A 22,665-nucleotide genomic window follows, 5' to 3' on the forward strand; every position below is an offset into this window, starting at 1 on the left:
GCTTCTGCAAAATAACCTAATATTTATATGCAAAATACTATGCACACAACAAACTTACACCATTATTTCTGGAAGATAGAACATCTATTTCTTTATCTTTTAGATTAGGATCATTTTTGAGGAAGAAATCAATTTGTTGTTTCAGTTACAAAATTTCCAAGTCCACTTACCTATAAAAATTCTTACAGAAAACATAGGTAGACAGTCATCTCTTGGAAATAATGACACTGCTAAATTAACTTTTATGGCACATATGGGTAATGTTTTGGGTACCTATGAACCTTTTAAAAAATAAAACAACTATAGAGGCCACAGTGGTGTTTCAGCAGTAGGGCATTTGCCTTGCATGCGGCTGACCTAGATTTGAACCAGAGGCATCCCATATGGTCCCCAAGCCAGGAATAACCCCTGAGCTTCACTGGGTGTGTCCCAAAAACCAAAACCAAAACGAAACCAAAACAAAACAAAATAAAACCAAAAATGACTATAAGTAGTGTATTCTATAGTACAGTTTCAAGAAAGTTTTTATATCCACAATTCAAAATGGTTTTTAATACCCTTCCCCAAACTAAGAAGTTTGTTCTCATTTTAAAATTTAAAATAATACAAAGATGATGGGGCCAGGTAGGTGGCGCTGGAGGTAAGGTGTCTGCCTTGCAAGCACTAGCCAAGGAAGGACCGCGGTTCGATCCCCCAGCGTCCCATATGGTCCCCCCAAGCCAGGGGCGATTTCTGAGCGCATAGCCAGGAGTAACCCCTGAGCGTCAAACGGGTGTGGCCCAAAAACCAAAAAAAAAAAAATAATAATACAAAGATGGAAGACACGTTATTTGCCCACCCACAGGTCAGGTTGGCTGCATGAAAAGCAATTACCTTATTCAGTGTATGACTACCTCAGAACTCCCAAACAAACACTTTGATGATAAATTATAATTATTGTGATTAATTTAACTCACTATTTTTAGGGTAGGATTTTTGTTTGTTTTTTCTTTGGGCCACACCCGGTGACACTCAGGGCTTACTCCTAGCTATGTGCTCAGAAATTGCTCCTGGTTTGGAGGACCATATGGAACGCTCGGATATCTAATTGTTGTCTGTCCCATGTTAATATGTTCATGGGAGAAGCCCTACCACCTGTGTCACTGCTCCGGCCCCTAACTCACCATTTTTATTATAGAGTATTTCTTTTGCCTTGTTCAGAAATATATTAATTCATAATTATAACAAATATTTAAACTCTCTTCTTCCCTTCAGAACCAGTGCTTACCATGAAATCTAACAAATCAGCCTCAGAAAAGTAATGGTAGCTACCATGATGCTTTCTTATTTACTTTTTGAGATAATTTTAATGCATTCAAACTGTGACACTAAAAGAATTGATACTCTCTAATTGTATCTGTGAGGGCATTAATAAAAATGTTAGATATTAAAAAGTATGCTATCAACTTTTCTTTATACTTTTATTGAGTGAGACACATAAGTTTTGATTTACATTTTTGTGTTTATGTACATCCTATCTTAGTGTTTTTCTATATAAAATGTTATCAGATTTCATTTATATTAATGATATTTTCACATAAAAATTAAAGAAAAGTGTCCTGTAATAAAAAGCTTAAATATAGACTAATTCTATAATACTAGAATAATCAAATAAATAGCCTTCAATTTGCAATTCATGATGCTAACAAATTCAATCTTATTTTGCTATCATTCTGTTATAACATCAATAACAGTAGCTACAATAGGACACTAGGCTCAGGGAAACTGATAGATACTCTTAAAATTTTAGAGATAATTTTATTTCTACGCTACATTAAACTATAAGGTACCTTAATTAATACTAAAATATGTATTTTCTCAGTATGACTTCATAGTGTACACGGATGTTGATTATTTCAAGTAACATGATTCATACCACATATTTACTGTAAAAATATGACCACTAGTCTGTGCTATTGTATAAGAAGTAATTTTATCAAATTATTTCCAAAAATTTAGTTTATGCTAAGGTAAAGATTATACCTCTCTTCTATCTCAGGTTTATATTTTCAAATTTAGTCAGTATTAGGAAATATTAAATTAAAACAAAATATATCAATGTCTCCCAATAAGTAAAAAATTTTAATGTCAATTTTAGAACTAATGATTTTGGTAGATTATGAAATATAAAGTCAGTTAGTCTATACTTTCATTTAATTTGATATATTATACTAAAATGTTCTGGCAGCTGTGTTAAGATAATGATAAATTAATTTTTCTGTATGTTTTAAAGAGCAATCCACGAAAAATAGCTCTTTTTACTTTTATTAATAATAAGAGATAAATATTCTGAAGCACATGCATTAAATGATAGTTTCTATAATTTTGTATATGTTTCTTATAAATAAAACAATTATGTCTTTGGTTTTTTAACTTTTTATCTTCAACAGTTTTTATACTTCACTGAGTCACTTGAAGAACTGTTAAAATAAAGTCTTAACACTCAAAATTGTTTCAGACTTGAAAAAAAAGGCATTTTAAAATAAAAGCAATATAGTAAACTCTTTCACTTTTCAACAGTGCAGTCTCAAAATGTCCTAAATTGATTTTCTAAGTACATGACAGGCTGAAAATAAGAATGAGAAATGTGAAAGTGTATAGGAGTTGTCTCAGGATGCTCCAATATTTTTAAGAAGACAATGCATATCTAAATATAGATAATAGTTATTTGCAATTGAGCGATGGTTTCTTTCAGAGAAAATGTATTCAATCAAACATGCACCATTAATCTGAAAAGATATGATGGATGATTGCACCAAAGAAAAATTAATATTACTCACTCAATTAATGAAGATGAACAAGTATATGCTACATATAACATTTCTATAATGAATTCAGATAGTTTAACTTAACACCCACCTTCTTTAAAAATGGAAGTCTCAAGCAAGAGAACTTGTTCATGGGAACAACTGCATGTTTTACATGCAGGAGATCTATATTCCAGTTCTGGCATCACTGGTCTCTGAAGTAATTCCAGGATTGACCTCCCAGTATATAGTAAATTGTACAGCCCCTCAATACCATAAGGTGTACACTTACCCATAAATTAAATAATTTTAAAAGCAAAACTAGTCCCAAAAAACCACAATACCAGTCATATAAAGTATGTTTTGTACTTACAGAAAAACAGTAGCTATTCAAGTTAGAATATTCTATAAGTAATAAATAGATAAACATACTTTAGAATACAATTTTAAATGTCATGATAAACTGTTTCCATGGATATCTTACTATTCTTATATATGTTGCTTATTGTAAGATAAATATTACTTAATCATTAAGAATAATAATGCCATGGTTATGCTATATATAAGCACAAAATACAATAAATAGTAAATAGTGATATTTACATTACAAGGTTTTTCTTGTATATGAAATTGTACATATAATCATGCCTACAAAAATTCTAGCAAGTCTAATATTTTTCTATACAATGTTTAAAGAGTATGCTATAATTAATTACTTTTATATTTTATTAGTTTTAAGTTATAAGATTCTTCAGAACTAATCCATTTCTATAAAATTTAATCAAGGAAAATACTCTCCTTATGTTCGAAATTTATCATCTATAGACAATACTGCCATTATAATTATTTTTTTCCTTTTTTCAGGGGAAAGCACGCATGCAGTCCCCCACTACCATAAATTACGCATTGGAGTTTCCCACATTTGGGGAAATAGCAGGGGTCAGCACACCTGGAGTGCAATAGGTGAGCCTCACCCTGGGGAAACCACCTTCGTGATCATGGAATCGCCCCTGCCAGGTTAGTCATTTAATTATTTTCACCACTATTTTGTTTAATTTACACCACTTCCAAAACTGTGTTACTCTGAGTCATTAAATATTAAATACTCACTGTAGGGTTATATTGGAAAGTGAGTTTTCTTCCTTCCTCCTTTACTTGAATTTGAGTACCTGATCAGTCTGCTGTATGATCATGGACATTGAGTTTAGTGTTAATTAGACACAGCTATTTTAAATGCCAAATATGACTGTTAATTTTTAAAAGAAATCACAGAAGTTATTAAGAGTATTTATATAGGTCAAAAGCCTAGTAAAAATATTGATCCAACACCATAGAAGTTCCATTTTTCTATCTTATATATTTATTTTTGTTTCATTTAAAAGATCTGACAAGTTATCCTAACTCTAATATTTTCTATTACAACTCACTGTGTAGTTTTCTAAAACAAGATATCTGTATCCCAGTTGTATGTTAGTTCTGTTTTAAAACCAGCTGTCTATTTTTTGCTTCGAGGGGAAACATATAAAAGGTTTCCTGTGTGAGACAGATGTTGTCACATTTTCTTTGACAGGTTTCTTACAGCTAGTATCAAGTACTTATTATTTATTTATTTATTTATTTATTTATTTACTTATTGTCCTGTTTTGTTGTTAAAACTTTACTTTAGTCCACATCTCTTTTGTGTTCTTGGCTGACTTAATAAGGGATGTTAAAAATTTGTGATCAACATTGGTTGATAGCATCCAACAGAGTTAATTAACTAAGATTAGTGAATTACTTATTAAGTTATGATGATCTCTATATCCTCTTTTATCCAAAGTGCTCTATATCTCTTCTTAACCAGGGTTATATGGCTCACATGGAGCTTGCTAGGGTGGATCAAGGAAGCCAAATTCTAAATCACATAAATGGGAGCATGGCTCAAGGTTAGGAATTGTCCAGACAGAGATGCTGCCAAAAAAAAAAGTACAGACCAATAACCCTGATGAACAGATTCAAAGATCTTCAACAAAATCCTGACAAATAGGATTCAATGCCTCATCAAGAAAATCATTTATAACAATAAAGTAGTTTTCATCCAGGAATGCAAAGATGGTTCAACACCCATAAATCTATCAATATAATACACAGCATCAACAACAAGAAAAGTAAAAATCGCATGATCATATCAATAGATGCAGAGAAAACATTTGATAAGTTCCAACACCCACTCTTGATAAAAGCTCTCAGCAAGGTGAGAATGAAAGGAACTTTTCTCAATAAAGTTAAGGCCATCTACCACAAGCCAATGGCAAATATTATCCTCAATGGAGAAAAACTAAAACCCTTCCCTCTAAGTTCTGATACAAGACACCATTCCTTTCAACATAGTACTGCAAGAAGGTATCAAGGGAATCTAGTTAGGAAAGGAAGAAGTCAAGCTCTCACTGTTTGCAGATGACATGATACTTTACTTAGAAAACTCTAAAGACAATACCAAAAAGCTTCTAGAAACAAAAGATTCATACAGCAAAGTGGCAGGCTACAAAATTAACCCACAAAAATCAATGGCCTTATTATACACCAATAAGAATAGGTAAGAAATGAACATTAAGAAAACAATCCCATTCACATTAGTGTCACACAAACTCAAGTATCTTGGAGTCAACTTGACCAAAGATGTGAACGACCTATACAAATAAAACTATAAAACCATGCTCCAAGTAATAAGAGAGGACATGCAGAAATGAAAACACATACCGTGCTCATGGATTGACAAAATTAACATAATCAAAATGGCAACACTCCTAAAAGCATTGTACAGATTTAATGTGATCCTTCTAAAGATACCCATGAAATTCATTTGGAAAAATAAATACCCTCGAATAGTTAAAGCAATCCTTGGGAAAAGGAATGTGGGAGGCATTACTTTCCCCAACTGTAAACTTTATTACAAAGTAATAGTTATCAAAACAGCATGGTATTGGAATAAAGACAGACCCTAAGATCAGTGGAAGAGGCTTGACTACTCAGAGAATGTTCCCTATATATAAAATCACCTAATTTTTGATAAAGAAATTGTAAATGGGGCAAGGAAAGCCTCTTCAACAAGTGATATTGGCACAAGTGGCTAGTCACTTGCAAAAAAGCGAACTTAGACCTTCAGCTATTACTATGTACAATGACCAAATCCAAATGGACCAAAGACCTTTATATCAGACTTGAAACCATAAGATATATAGAACAACACGTAGGTAAATCACTCCATGAAACCTAGACTAAATATATTTTTAAGGAGGAAACAGCACTCTCTAAACAAGTGGAATCAGAGTTAAATAGATGGGAATATATTAAGCTGAGAAGGTTCTGCACCTAAAAGGAAATAGTGTCCAGGATACAAGAGCCACCCACTGAGTGGGAGAAACTGTTCTCCAAATACCCATCACATAAGGGGCTAATATCCAAAATACAAAAGATGCTGATAGAACTTTACAATAAAAAAACATCTAATCCCATCAAAGAATGGGGAGAAAAAATGAACACTTTTTCAAAGAAGAAATACAAATGGCCAAAAGATACATGAAAAAATGCTCCACATCACTAATTAACAAGGAGTGGCAAATAAAAACAACAATGAATTACCATCTCACACCACAGAGATTGGCGCACATCACGAAGAATGAGAACAAGCAGTACTGGCAGGAATGTGGAAAGGAACTCTTATCCACTGCTGGTTGAAATGCCGTCTAGTGCAGCCTTTATGGAAAGCGATAGGAAAGCGATATAGAGATTCCTCCCCAAACTGGAAATTGAGCTCCCATATGATCCAGCTATACTACTGCTAGGGATATACCACAAGAATACAAAAATACAAAAATCCCTTCTACAAACCTATATTTATTGCAGTGCTATTTACAGTAGCAAGACTTTGGAAACAACCAAGATGCCCTTCAACAGATGAATGGCTAAAGAAACAGTGATATATATATTTATATATATATGCAATGGAATATTATGCAGTCGTCAGGAGAGATTAAGTCATGAAATGTTCCTGTCCCATGCTGAGTGAAATAAGTCAGAGGGATAGAGAGACGCAGAATAGTCTCACTCATCTATGGGTTTTAAGAAAAATGAAGGATATTTTTGCAATAATTCTCAGAGACAAAAGAGCGGAGGGCTGGAATATCCAGCTCACGACATGAAGCTCACCACAAAGAGGGATAAGTACAGTTAGAGAAATAACTATCCTGAGAACTTTTATAAGAATGTGAATGAATGAAGGAAGTAGAATGCCTGTCTGGAGTACAATCAGGTGGGGAGGGAAATTTGGGATATTGGTGGTGGGAATGTTGCACTGGTGAAGAAAGCGTGTTCTCTACATGACTGAAACCCGATTATAATCATATTTATAATCAGGTTTTTAAATAAAAATATTAATTAAAAAAAGAAAACAACCCCATTCACATTAATGACACACACATGCACACATACACACACACACACACACACACACAAGAAATTGTCCTGTGGAGCAGAGGGGGGTACAAAGAAAAGGAAAATAACTCTAAAGGTGGTGGAAGGGCAATGTTGAAAACATTTTGAAAGTCTATCCCGTAGATTATCTGATCTTTGGCTCCTTGCATATCTTTACTGATTTCTCACATGTTTATAAAAATTGGTAGCCTGAGTCCTGGCTTCTAATATAATATTTAACCTATCTTTTGAATTTTTTCTGTCTTGTTTTTGTATCCAATGCTTTGGACTAGTTTCTAATTTCATCTTATATTTTGAATTCTAACTAGTATTGATTGATTTTACCTTAATTGTATTAATATTTTAGAAAATATATAACCTAATAACCATTCTGGGAACTTCTGAGAAAAAAAAATAACTACAACAAAAATTTCAAAATGACCTTGAGTGAACAATCTAGGACCATCAGCATTTACTAAAGCAACTGGAGAAGTTTCAATTGAATTATTTTACTTCTTGTGTGTATCCATTTTAGTTTATAGAGTTTTTGATATGATAGAAACCAAAAGTTAAATTTAATTTATTTCTACAGCCCAGTTTTGGGTTGTCTTTTACTAAAGGACTATAAATATTTTATTTGTTTGGAGGGTACAAGTAGTTTATTCCTGGTTCTGGACTCAGGAGAAAGAATCTCTCCTAGTGGAATTTAGGGGACCACAAGTAGTTCCAGGGAACAAACTGCAGTCTGTCACATACAAGTTAAATAATTATTTTAACCACCATCAAGTACTAGAAGTTCCTAATAAAATAACTACACTTTTTAAAATGTAATTAAATATTTTAAAGAGTTTATTTTCAGTCATTCAAAAAATGTGCAAAGTTGTTGGAGTATATTTACCAAAAAATAATATCCATTCAATTGTACTAGGACAGAAAAACATTTGAGTCTGATACCAGGTTAGTTCAAGTTTGGAAAAGAATTGTAGTCCATTAATGAGAGGTAAAAGAGATTTGAGAAGATGGCTCAAATGTATAAATTTCAAGTGGCAAAAAAGAAGCAAGACAAAACATTAAAGAAAAAAGCACGAATGTCATTTGAGAGCTGACATAGGTTTAGCACCAATTTATGTTCTTAAAGGCAAAGACACAAGGTATTAGAACTAGAACAAATTTCTGTAATCATTTACTGAAGCCTCATTTTTTTCAGGATGTCTAACACACATCATTTCCTTCCTGTCTCTTGGGATTCATACTTAGAATCTTAGGTCCTGCATGTTCAATGGTTTCAGAAATAGTAGCTGCTTAGAACATATCGAACTGAATTAAAAGGAGAAACAGCTTCCCCAGAAAAAAAAGACTATATGTGTGTGTCGAAGACACTTTGCCATCTGCTTCTTTTTCCACTTTAAATTAGGTTCCCTTTTTATACAGAGTGACGTAATGCTGCCAAAGCTTTTGGGTCATTGTCAATAGGCATAGTTAGTAAAGAAATCTTTGCAGGGGAAAGTTAACTTAATGTATTCGATAGAAAATACTTAAAATTTTTTCAGCAGTACTTTTATATTTATATACATGTCTCTAAATATTACTAATTAGAAACAAATGTATAAATAGATTGTTTAATTGCAATATGTTATAAAGTTTTTTATAGCCATAGCTCTAAATATCCCTGTGTCAACTTTATTATAGAAGTGTAGAAAGTTTCATAGACAAGTCAACACCTGAAAAATACTTTTAAGTATTCAGTTAAGCAATATTCATTTTATCATAGCATAACCAACATAAAACTTACCACATTATTTTGGCACTTATCATAAATTGAATAACAGTATAGGGCATAAACTTTCTTATGGATTATTTTTTCCTTTACATATTCTGTCTTGTTTTTGTTTATTTTGTTTTTGGGAATCACCTGGACATATTTAGATGCTATTCCTGGCTGTACTCAGAAGTGAACTCTGCCTGTACTTAGGGAACAATATGTGGTACCATATTCAAACCAGAGTTGGGTCACATGCAATTCAAAGTGCCTTATTCCCTGCATTATCCTTTACCTAATTGGTCTATTCCTTTCTAGTGATTCTGTAAGTTTCAAACATTTGCAAATAATATTATATATAGCTTTGAGTTTTATATATTTAAAGTTTCCTAATGTGAGAATAAGAGACCAGAGCTTGAGGCTCCCAAATTATGGTAGAATGAAATCTAAAAACAAATAATGTACAGGCACTATTGTTGGACTGGGAATCAGGACTATTCTTGGCTATGTTTTAGAATTGTGAGTTCAGCAATGAAAAAACGGAGGAAGGAAGGAAGGAAGGAAGGAAGGAAGGAAGGAAGGAAGGAAGGAAGGAAGGAAGGAAGGAAGGAAGGAAGAAGGGAAGGAAGGAAGAAGGAAAGGAGGGAGGGAGGAAGGAAGGAAGGAAGGAAGGAAGGAAGGAAGGGAGGGAGGAAGGAAGGAAGTAGGGAGGGAAGGAGGGAGGGAAGGAGGGAAGGAAGGAAGGAAGAAGGAAAGGAGGGAGGGAGGAAGGAAGGAAGGAAGGAAGGAAGGGAGGGAGGAAGGAAGGAAGTAGGGAGGGAAGGAGGGAGGGAAGGAGGGAAGGAAGGAAGGAAGAAGGAAAGGAGGGAGGGAGGAAGGAAGGAATGAAGGAAGGGAGGAAGAAAGGAAGGAGGGAGGGAAGGAGGGAAGGAAGGAAGGAAGAAGGAAAGGAGGGAGGGAGGAAGGAAGGAAGGGAGGAAGAAAGGAAGGAGGGAGGGAAGGAGGGAAAGAAGGAAGGAAGGAAGGAAAGAAGAAGGAAAGGAGGGAGGGAGGAAGGAAGGAAGGAAGGAAGGAAGGGAAGAGGGAGGAAGAAAGGAAGGAGGGAGGGAAGGAGGGAGGGAGGGAGGAAGAAGGAAAGGAGGGAGGGAGGGAGGGAGGGAGAAAGGAAGGAAGGAAGGAAGGAAGGGAGGGAGGAAGGAAGGAAGGAATGGATGAAAGGAGGGAGGGAGGAAGGGAGGAAGAGAGGAAAGAAGGAATAAAGCAAGGAATGGAGGGATGAAAGGAAAGAAATAATCAAGGAAGGAAAGAAGGGATTGAGGGAGGGAGAAAGGAAATAACTTAGGAAGCAGAATGACATGCACATAAAAATAAAAAATATGTATAATTCACAGAGTACTATGAACCATGCACATTATTCTCTCACGCTATGAAATATAGTAATTTTTAATTTAAAATTTTGTATGTTTGGAATAATAGGAGAATATTTATAATCTTAAGATAATATTTGTTTTAGGAAAACATGGCTTAGATGCAATTAGATAAATACTGTTCCATACTTAAATATTAGCCAATATTTATTCATCTGTACTCTACTATCTAGTATACTTAAATTCACCTTTAGTCATAAGTAAATTTTTTTACAATTTTAATTACTTTATTATCTTTTTTGATATCAAAGAACACAATTTTTCCTCTTCTGCTCCAAGTACCCAAAATTTATTTTATCTACTGGACACACTTATTTTTGATAGTTTGCATTGGAGTGGTGGAGGACACAGTGCTTGGGAACAGTATGTTCATAGGTTACTCTCAGCTCGTGATTAGGGGCTACTCCTCCTAGTGTCATAGAACCAAAGACTGAACCCTGGGTTTCTTCATGAAAAACCTATAGTAAGGCCATTGGAATATCTATCTGAACCTGAAATTTAGTTTTAATTGTTTTATTTTTAAAATGGAATGCTAAAAAATGTTAATTTTAAAACTTACATAATTTAAAGAGATACCAGCATAACTATGTGCATGACTTAGTTAAACTTGTCTTTGATTATTTGCATTAAATTGTAATCCACAGATAACATTGCAATAAGCCTCAAGTTCACATGACTATAGAAATCAATAGTGTCTATTGATGAAATAAAGTGAAATACAAGAAGGAAACTTTCTCAAAAGATGAGCTCATTCAAACAGATGAGGTTAAAAAAGGCGCCTGCTTAGTGGCAAACTCCCAAAAGAAGCAGCACAGGAGGGAGATGTGTTAAGAGTTGGAACAGTGTCATTCCCCACCTTCGAATCATCTGTTTAACTGTAACTTGAAAATACCAAAAAACCTGCCTTTAAGGTAAAATCAGGCCAAGATATGCAAAAGAGGAGAGAAGCTGACATTTATGAAACACCTATTATAATTCAGGTATTGAGAAAGTGGTCATTTTTTCCCCAAACATTAAATTTAATTCTTATAATGTGAGATAGTTATTAATCTTATTTTTTCCTTCTTTTGTTTTTGGAAACAGGTGAGAAAACTCAAATTAAGGTCACATTGCTAAAGGAACTAATTCAAATGCAAATATTTTTCATTCGAATTTTATGTTTGCCTACTTTAAATTTCTCTTCCATAGCATCTATCTACTCATCTTTTCATCTTTCTTTTCTCTTTTACTTTCTGTTTCTATGATATTCATATTCATATTATGTAGAATAAAAATAAGTCATGAAACTGAGCATAAAATTATATATTTTGCTTTCTATACCAAGTATAGAATAGTTATAAATGATTAACTTCTGTTGTGTTTAAAATGATCTGTTGCCAATAAACATAATTGAATAGAATTTAAAATATAAAAGATGCTTGGATTTGGATGTTTTCACTAAATATAGAGCAAAAAAATAAAACACAAAACCTAATTTCAGCTATCATTTTTTAGTTGATTCATAGAAGTCTATTATTTCCCTTTATAGAAATCGAATAGCATTTAGAAATGAAGAAAAAAACTGAGGTCTTTAGTCAGATGTTTGAATATTTTATTTTATAATTTGTGCTTTATAATATAAGGAATATAATTTTAATGTCCTTAGTTGGGAAATATAGAAAAGTATTTTGTATAATCAGTATAAAACGAATATATAACCATAAACAATGACATCTTAAATAAAGAGCAACTGAGATAGTCAATTATTATTTTAAAATAGTTAAAGTCTTTTTGTTAAAGCATAGGATGCTTTAAACTGGGGGGGGGTTGTGGACCTCCCAGGTGGCACTGTTTAGAGGAGCAGAAATTTCCTATAGTAACATATAATATATGTCATATGTATATTTAATATACACAAATAATCTAATATGTGTTTATGAAAATTTACACAGACATTTATGGTATAGACAATCTACCTTGCATACATATAAGATATACATCATGACCACTGTCACTTCAGCAGTTCATCTTGATCAAGAAACTGTTATGTGACATATTGCAGAAATATATATAATTTTCTTTTAGAGATGGGGCTTTATGATATGAATATTTTCCTAGTATTCTTTCCATCATAATCTATGTTGTAAGTATGAATAGTGTTCACTAATGTTTATATTATTTTATCTTTCATGTTTAATTTTTACATCTCTGTTCTGTGCACTCTTTTTATCCCAGTATACAGTCAAAGAGAACTTAGAGACTTCAATGTCATGCTTAAAACCACAAATTTAGTAAGTAATAAAAAGATGTAAAACGCATTATACCAAATAATAATAACAATAAATAATATGTAGAAAACTGATCTCAAAGTCCTTATTCTTAATCTTTCACTATGATATATGATGGGTTTATCATACTTTCTGGTTTCATTTAGTTGTTACACACAGACTTACTGCATCATCATATAAATTAGATAGCAAAATATAGATATGTATGTGTATACATACACATGTATGTATATATGTATGTATATACACAGTGGTGAAAGAAGCACTTAACTAAGCATACTTGTTCTTATGTCATAATACTTTATGTATGGTATGTCATGAAACATAATATTTCCATCAGAGAATTTGACTAGCTAAAATCTGTGGGTGTAATGAGCCTCAACAAAATAAAACTACTGTAAAAATGGAACCTCTTATTAGGTGTTGAAAAAAATTTAAATAAGAACTTCCAAATTCTTAGTCCTTTTTAAAAATAGTCATTAAATTTCCTTTTTAAACAATATTATGACTAACTGTAGGTACACCATTTATCTTTGAAAAGAGTTCCATATCCAGAAGGAAAAGCTACCTTCCCAAGAGTAACTGTGATTCAGTTAAGTCCACAGGAACAAAATATTGATCCAAAAACACACTTCTCTATTGGGAGTCTTTGAAATGGATTTAATGAGCCATATTCTCCCTATGTATAGGCTATGTCCTGGGAATAAATTAAGCTCTTTTTCAAGCTGAATTAACTCTTTCAAGCCACTTGAGTATTATTTAGTGCAGTGATGCAGTATCTTACAGGAAAATTGTCTTAAAATTTATATATTGTTGAACCTTTAAACTTTTTTTCTAGGTATTTACTTTGGGATTATTATTTCTGGTTATAAAAATAGGTAAATTTTTATCAGGTGGAGAATTGCAAGAATAAGTAAAATTATAACATAAGGTACTGACTGGTTAATTCTAAGATTAAAAACAAAACTAGTCCACTAAGTTGGGAATCAAGAGAGCTAGTTACTAGTTCAAACATCACTAACCCCAGATTTTAATTTTACTTGTGTTAGCATCTTAACTTTTTTGAATTTGGTATTCTAATTTCTGAGAGTCTATAGTTGCAAGTGTGAAAAATCTGGAAAACTCGATAATTATACTATAAAATAGCTGTACATTCACACAGACATCAAGTATCATCTACAAATAAAATAAATAACCAGGGCACTACTATCTTAGTCTAGATCTAGTCATGTGCAAAGAAAGCAGGACATTTTAAAAGAGAATATTTAATGCAGAAAATATTGACAAAGGTTGGAAATGTAAGAAGTCAATTAAGTAATGCAAGCAAGAATTTAGAAGTAATGCTAACCGTTTTATATTAGCATAAACTGAAATAAACTCTAGAAAATTACATTCCCTATTTTTGAGTTCTTTAAATACCACAAGAGAAAAAAATTCCAAAGGAACACATTTAAAAATGTACCTTATTATTTTTCTTTATTTAGACAGATATTAAACAAGAGTCTAGGTTATACATTAATTCCTAGTGGGAAAAATTGAAGGACTGGTAATTAAAAACGGGAAAAAACATTGATACTGTTGAAAAAACATTTTTAAAAAGGTTCTACATTTGAACACAAGTATTTTTATTTACCACAGTGGTCTTCAGAAGGTCCTCTACACTATGTAACTTAGTGAGATGTGGAAGTCGAAGGGTGGAGTTGTTGGTAAACTAATTAATTTAATCGATCATTTAAAATCTCTCTCCAAGAGGTGATGGCCTCTGACTATCACTGGGTTTGATCCACAAACTTTTATAGAGTCCCCCAAACTGAAGAATGTTATGTCTGCCAGGAGTGCAGACAAAGGAGTCAGATCAGAATAAAAAGAATTTGGATACAAAAAAAATTCAAGCAAACCAAAAAACCTACTTTACAAAAAGGCTGGAAGAGAGAGGGGTAGAAGAGTGGGTAAGACTTTTGCCTTGCACATGGAAGACAGGAGGACCAGAGGACCTGACTGATGTTTGGTTTCCAACACCCCACTTCACTAGTAGACACCTCAGAATACACCGGAGGGCCTAAAAGCAAATAAAGGATTGTGGGTGTGAGAAAATATATAAGTTAAGGTGCTTGCCTTGCATTCAGCCTATTTAGGTCCTAGTCTGGAAACCTGAGCACTCCAGAAATGAGTCTTGGAGGTAAGTAAGTAGTAAGTCCTGAGTACCACTATGTGTGATCATAACTAAAATACTAAGAAAAGGGAAGAAAAAAGAAAAATCAGTCTCCATAAAACATCTAAAGAAAGTGTGGGAATTTTCTTTTATTTTTTTTCGTGTCTAAATATTTTTTTTATTTAAACACCTTGATTACATACATGATTGTGTTTTGGTTTCAGTCATGTAAAGAACACCCCCCATCACCAGTGCAACATTCCCATCACCAATGTCCCAAATCTCCCTCCTCCCCACCAAACCCCCACCTGTACTCTAAACAGGCTTTCCATTTCCCTCATACATTCTCATTATTAGGACAGTTCAAAATGTAGTTATTTCTCTTACTAAACTCATCACTATTTGTGGTGAGCTTCCTGAGGTGAGCTGGAACTTCCAGCTCTTTTCTCTTTTGTGTCTGAAAATTATTATTGCAAGAATGTCTTTCATTTTTCTTAAAACCCATAGATGAGTGAGACCATTCTGCATTTTTCTCTCTCTCTCTCTGACTTATTTCACTCAGCATAATAGATTCCGTGTACATCCATGTATAGGAAAATTTCATGACTTCATCTCTCCTGACAGCTGCATAATATTCCATTGTTTATATGTACCACAGTTTCTTTAGCCATTCGTCTGTTGAAGGGCATCTGAGTTGTTTCCATAGTCTTGCTATGGTAAATAGTGCTGCAATGAATATAGGTGTAAGGAAGGGGTTTTTGTATTGTATTTTTATGTTCCTAGGGTATATTCCTAGGAGTGGTATAGCTGGATCATATGGGAGTTCGATTTCCAGTTTTTGGAGGAATCTCCATATTGCTATCCATGAAGTGTGGGAATTTTCATATGTTCATTAACTTCTATCCTATTGATTCTCGTCCTATGATCTATCCTCTTCGACTTTATTTTTCCATTATTTCTAACCAGATAAATGATACAATAATATTTTAGTTCAGGGATCATTCCTGTTTTGCTGAGACGTGGTGCACATTTGGTATCAAGGATGGGTCCTGAGGTCAGCTGCCTCAAAGCAAGAACTTTACCTGCTGTTCTATCTCTCAGATTCTGAAAGCACACAATCTAATTAGAAAGCTAGGGATTGTTGCAGATTAAAAAAGACAAAATTTGCCTCTGGTATAAGGATTATTTTGAGGTGATATGCTTATTTTTTAAGAATTAACCTATATAGGAAAACTTAAAAAAAGTAAGGTTTTGAAATTAAACTTTTCTAAAGGACTTTTACAGGTATAAAGGCTATCTCCAGATGTATGGATGTGTAATTATGGTAATAGGAGAGCTATGATTAAATTTCTAAAAATCATTATCAATGCAGACGTAAAACTTAAGTCTGCATAACAACCATACCTTTGTTTTGAGTGATTTGCCTGGTGGCCTCCCAGGTGTACACATTGTTCCCCCAACTACAGCATTATTTTTCTATTCAGCTGATAATTTAATATAGAGGAAGCCCTAGGTGAATTTGAAAATTTACTAAGATTTCCAGAGTATCTTTTAAGTATGTGGGAAGACTAAATGCCATAAAACTTGCTTGTTTCAAATTTGTTAATCTAACCTTCATTAAAAGATATTTTAGCTGAGAGCTTAGAGGTATAGGGAAAGATTTTATTTTCTGCCAAAACAAAGCAACTTTTTTGTCCCTATTTGGGTTTTCTCTTAATCCAAATAGTTCTATTGATGCTATGTATTCTTATTTTTTATTAATATCTTTATTTAAACACCTTGGTTACAAATATAATTGTATTTGTGTTTCAGTCATGTAAAGAACACCCCCCTTCACGAGTACAACATTCCCATCACCAATGTCCCAAATCTTCCTCCTCTCCACCCCACCGCCTGCCTGTACTCAAGACAGGCTTTCTACTTCCCTCATTCATTCACACTGTAATGATAGTTCTCATTGTAGCTATTTCTCTAACTGCACTCATCACTCTTTGTGGTGAACTTTATGTCGTGAGCTGGACCGTCCAGCCTACCTTTCTTTTGTCTTTCCAAGTATTCTTATTTGTTTGATTCCCCCCCAAACCTGGTGTAATGAAAGAGCACCACAATACAAAAATTAAAAAATTAAAAGTCAACAAACATATTCAGTAATTTAATTCAGTAATTCAGTAATTTAATATATGCCCATACAAACTGCATAGAAAGATGCATTTAACATTAGGTGGCTATAGACTAGACAATGATATTTCAGAATGAACTGCATAATAGATACTCTTTATATGTACAAAAACAACTGATTCTAATATCTTCAGAACAGGATGTTCTGAATGTGTCACATGACATTGTAGCTAAAGTCAACTAGGCCCTCTGGGTCTCAGGAATAACTTTTACCATAAAGACTAAACTTCACTGGCACTCAGAGTGATAGAGCACATAAGGTTATTTTCTTGTAATTGACCTTCCTAACGATCTCCAGCATCTCATATGAAAACATAAAGACCTTCTGAAATGACCCTGTAGCACAGAGCCAGGAATAATCCCTGAGCACTTCCAGGTATGACCTTGTGACAGACAAGTAAATAGGAAGCCTCCCCCATGGCAATGAAATCTTGGAAACAATAAAACCAGCTAGACTCAATAATAACTAGTGACCAGGGCCTGATAAAACATTTAGTAGGAGCAAGAATAGATAGAGACTGAACTTCCTTCCCCCAGCTGAGAAGTTCAGGGAAGTAATGACAATAAATAAGAACTAATTATCAACAACTACTTGTCTCCAACTAAAAATCTTTTTATGTGAGGGAAGGTGAACACCATAAAGAAATTAGACCCGAACCACGTGGTATATAGAACATGTAGGTAAAACACTCCATGACTTTGAGACTAAAGACATTCAAGTAGAAAAGAGCACTGTCCAAAAGTTGGAAGCAGAAATAAACAAATGGGACTATATTAAGCTGAGAAGCATCTGCACCTCAAAGGAAATAGTGATGAGGGTACAAAGGCCACTCACAGAATGGGAGCAAATATTCACAATACCTATCAGATAAGGGGCTAATATCGAAGATAACCAAGGTACTGACTGAACTTAACAAGAAAAAAAATCTAACCTTACTAAAACTTTTTCTTTTCTCAAGGAAGAAATATAAATGGCCAAAAGGCACATGAAAATTGTTCCACATCACTAATCATCAGGGATATGCAAATCAAAACAACAATGAGGTACACCATCTCATGCCACAGAGAATGGCACACATAACAAGGAACAAGAACAATCAGGGCTGGCAGGGATGTGAAGAGAAAAAAATTCTTATTCACTGCTGGCGGGAATATCATCTAGTCCAGCCCTTATGGAAAACACTATGGAGATTCCTCAAAAAACTGGAAATTGAGCTTCCATATGATCCAGCTATACCACTGCTAGGAATATACCCTAATAACACAAAAAGAAATACAAAAATGCATTCTTCACACTTATATTGATTGCAGCACTATTTACAATAGCCAGAGTCTGGAAACAACCAAGATGCCCTTCAATAGATGAATGGCTAAAGAAACTATGGTATAATAGAACATTATGCAGCTGGCAGGAGAGATGAAGTCATGACATTTTTCTATACATTGGTGGTCATGGAAAGTATTATGGTGAGTAAAATAAGACAGATGGAGAGAGACACAGAATAGTCTCACTCATCTATGGGTTTTAGAAAAATAAAAGACGTTATTGTAGTAATGCCCAGAGACAATAGAGATGAGAGCTGGAAGGACTGGCTCAAGATATAAAGCTCAGGACAGAGAGTGGTTGAGTACCTTTAGAGAAATAACTTCAATGACAGCAATCATGACAATGTCAATGAGTGAGAGAAGTAGAATGCTTATCTTGAATTCAGACGGGTGGGGGAGGAGGTAGATGAAGACATTGGTGATGGGAATGCTGTAATGGTGAAGGGGAGGGGTGTTCTTTTTATGACTGAAACCCAACTACAACCATATTTTAATCATTGCGCTTAAATAAAGATTTTTGTTAAAGGCCTGGTAAGATCTAGGATTGACTTTATTTTTCCTACAAAGAACAATTCCTTGCTTGTGATTCCCCACCTCCCTGAAAAAAATGGGTGGTAAGAATTATTTCCCATTCTAGAGAAACCAAGTGGCCCTCACATGCTGCTTTATACTTGCTTTGTGGTACTACTGGAACTTGTTTCAATGACTGTGTCAGTTCCCAGATCTCCATAGCTCTTTTCAGGTATGAGGTAAAGGAGAAAGTTTTTCTCCTTTAATTGCACATATGTCACCCCAATAAACCCACCAAGCATCAAAACAACATTGGGGCCAGAGCTGTGATGCAAGCAGTATGGCATCTGCCTTGCCAGTGCTAGCCTAAGACAGACTGTGGTTTGATCCCCTGGTGTCCCATATGATACTCCAAGCCAGGAGCAATTTCTGATCACATAGCCAGGAATAACTCCTGAGCATCATCAGATGCACCACCCTCCCAAAAAAAATCTCAAAAAACTCCAACATCATCAACAAAAGACAATATAAATTGAGTAATTCAGTACTATATGAAGAAGTATAGTCCTAATCCATACCAAGGATAGGATGGAAAAAAAATGTGTGCTACATTGGGGTAGACTTTTGAGTAAAATATGACTTTTAAGTAAAAAAATGCTTGTAAAAAGAGCTATCTTGAAATATCAGATTATGGCCTTTCTTTTTCTTCCTTCCTTCCTTCCTTTCTTCCTTCCTTCCTTCCTTCTATTTCTTCTTTCTTCTTTCTATTCCTTCTTTCTTTTTCTTTTGTTTCTTTCTTTGTTTCTTTCTTCCTTCCTTCCTTCCTTCCTTCCTTCCTTCCTTCCTTCCTTCCTTCCTTCCTTCCTTCCTTCCTTCCTTCCTTCCTTCCTTCCTTCCTTCCTTGCTTCTTTCTTTCTTTCTTTCTTTCTTTCTTTCTTTCTTTCTTTCTCTTTCTTTGTTTCTTTCTTTCTTTCTTTCTTTCTTTCTTTCTTTCTTTCTTTCTTTCTTTCTTCTTCTTTCTTCTTCTCTTTTTTCCTTCTTTTTTCTTTCATTTTTATTCATCTTTTTCCTTCATTCTTTTGCAGACAAACTGACATGCTAATTAGTTATTTGGAAATAAAAATGAATTGCCTAGCCCTGAAGTTTCCCAAAATCATGTGAACACCATCCTTTCAGATGCAAATTTTAAACTTCTTTGAAGATGGGGATAATGAGCCACTACCCAGATGTAGAAATTGGGCACCACGAACGAAAGGTGAATTCCCTAACAAAACTTTAAATGTCATGATAAGACTATGAAAGAACCATCAAATATCGCTTGCTTTTTCCTTGTGACAAGATCCAGATTAAAGGCACTTCATGCAGAAAACACTAAGGTGAGACAGTTTGTAAGAAGCTCTATTATAAAATCAAATTTATTAAGTCATGCAGACATTTTCTACATGGGAGACTGGCCTGTATCTTGACCTGTAATGTGTACTTTATTATTTCTCTCTTTGGAATATGGAAAAGTCCCTATTCTCTCTTGATCAAGTATCACTTTTTCTTCCTCACATTTTTCTGAGTAAGTTTCTTTACATAAAATTATTTTACTTCACTATAATGTCTCCTCCTGAAACTAGTTTTGCTAGAGTAAGCAATAGACCTGGAACACCTGTGCAGAGATGAAGTCTGACTTTACATGCAAAGCAATTGCTTTCTCTAACCTGAGAATTTGGTAGTGACAGAATACATGAACTTAAAAAAGATCTTGATAGTTTCCTTGTGTGCTGGTGAAATAGCTCACCTAAGTCACATAGGTGATCAAAGCAGACTTTACCAGTCCTAACCAGTGCAAGGCATTTCTCTAGATGGCTGAGTTGGTCAGAGCACTGAGGTAGAAGCACTTTTTTCCTTGAGTCCTTTACTAAAGCCACCCTCTACGTGGCAAAAATATTCAGGTGTCATACAACATGAAATAGAATTTGGAGGTCGTTATGGAAATTACTTCTGGTGAAAGTCACCCTTCCTTTCCTACCAAAAACAAGGGGGATCAGACTTACATTTCTGACATGCAAATCATGGTAGTTAAGACTTGAACTACTCCTGGCCTCTCAATACTTTTGAAACTTTCCAAGACCAAGGATTAAACTCTATCATCTGATGGAGCATAGTTTTTTTGCTTTTGTTTTTGTTTTTTGTTTTAAAAACAGAGCTCTCTTTAGCACTCTGTATTTCTTATTTCTCTGTATTTAGCTCTCTGTATTTCTTAAATTGTGCTCGTGCACCTCCCCCTTCTGTTTTGTGAGTTATTCCAGTTTGAGATAATCTCTTCATCTAGTTTTTCCTTGTACAACTATTTTATTATTTTTTTCTATTGTTTAAAATGAAAGAACTTTCCAATTGCACTTGACATGGTCTTGGGTTTTGTTACACATCTACTTTTTTCCTTTTTTTTCTTTTACCTTGCTTTTTTTCTCCTTTCTTTTTTGTTTCTAATTGAACCACACCCAACAGTACTCCAGCCTTATTCCTAGTTCTGTGTTTAGGGGGTCACTCCTAGTAGTGTTTGAGGTCCATAGCATTGCAGAGAATAGCTGCATACAAATGCCCCTCCCATTTTACTCTGTCTGGCCCCATATCTTTTTATTTCATATCATCATTTTAAAATCATAAGTCAAATGGATTAAGTGCATTTATTCTTGTTCTCTGAATAAGTTTGTACATGCTCAGTTTTATTTAACGAAATTCCTTTTTTTTGGATCAAAGACGATTTGTAAAGTCTAATCTCATCTATCTTGTTAACTGAATTTTAGATTGTCCTGAAGCATAAAGTTAATTTTATAGACCATCATGAGTAAACCAGAACAGGAATAGGGGATTAGCTTAGAGATGTTCACACACATGTTCAGCAGACTGTGATATTCACAACTTCACATTTCAGAATGCTCATGGGAGTTCTCCTCAAGGATTTTCCTTCCAACTGCACAGTAAGTTTAAGAAAAACAGATGACTTCATGTACTCCTTAGAGGCACAGTTAACATATTCATGTCGCAATTGGGTGTCCTTATAATAAGACACTTGCTTCTATGAGACATTCTATAAAGCAATATGCAAAGTCACTCAAAATATAGTTCCTTTCTTTTAGCACTCTTGCTTCTTTAAAGATGCCATCATGGAAATTTTCCAGAGAAATTTTTTCATGGTAGATATATGATCTTACATTAAATTAGAATTCAGGTGCTTTGCATCTGAATAAATTATATATTCATATTTCCCCTCTGTTCTTTTTTCAAAATGATTTATTTTGAAATATTAATACTAATACTGTAGATATGAGTATAAAATACTGATTCTCAATTTATGCAAACTTGTAAGTACTGAGCATTATAAATATAAAAATGCTTGAACTGAACAAGACTCTACTGATTATTGGTAATATATAACTTACTTAAGAAGATATACACTAAATAATTATAGGATTTTAAAACAAAGATTTTTTTACCCCTCTCCTGTTTCTTCCTAAATGAAGTCTTCAAAATAACTGATATCATAGAGATTAGTAGAGGGGATCTAAAATTTTAGTAGTTACCTATAAAAATTTACATATCCAAAGGCTAGTGTGGACAAAATTGCAGTATCAACTCTGAGCTAAAGAATGAGCTAAACTTGTAAGGCTTTCACAAAGCGAAGGAGGGTTCACCTGATGAAGGTGGCAGCTCACCATGCATGTCATGCTCTGCAATCAGAAGCAGAGTTAGGTAACTATAGAAATAGCGATCTCTGATATAAATGCTATTTCTGATTGTAATCCTAGTTCTAGGTAAT

At 34.0% G+C, this 22,665-nt stretch overlaps 1 non-coding gene across 1 annotated transcript; it reads right to left on the reverse strand.

Annotated features, from left to right (window-relative positions):
- Positions 1-3,647: 3,647 nt before the first annotated feature.
- On the reverse strand, positions 3,648-3,811 carry LOC126030080 (U1 spliceosomal RNA). The gene has a single exon (XR_007503071.1). It is a non-coding gene; the product is annotated as a U1 spliceosomal RNA (small nuclear RNA).
- Positions 3,812-22,665: the final 18,854 nt, after the last annotated feature.

This window comes from Suncus etruscus, chromosome 1, assembly GCF_024139225.1.
Source record: "Suncus etruscus isolate mSunEtr1 chromosome 1, mSunEtr1.pri.cur, whole genome shotgun sequence".
In the NCBI taxonomy this organism is placed as follows: Eukaryota; Metazoa; Chordata; class Mammalia; order Eulipotyphla; family Soricidae; genus Suncus; species Suncus etruscus.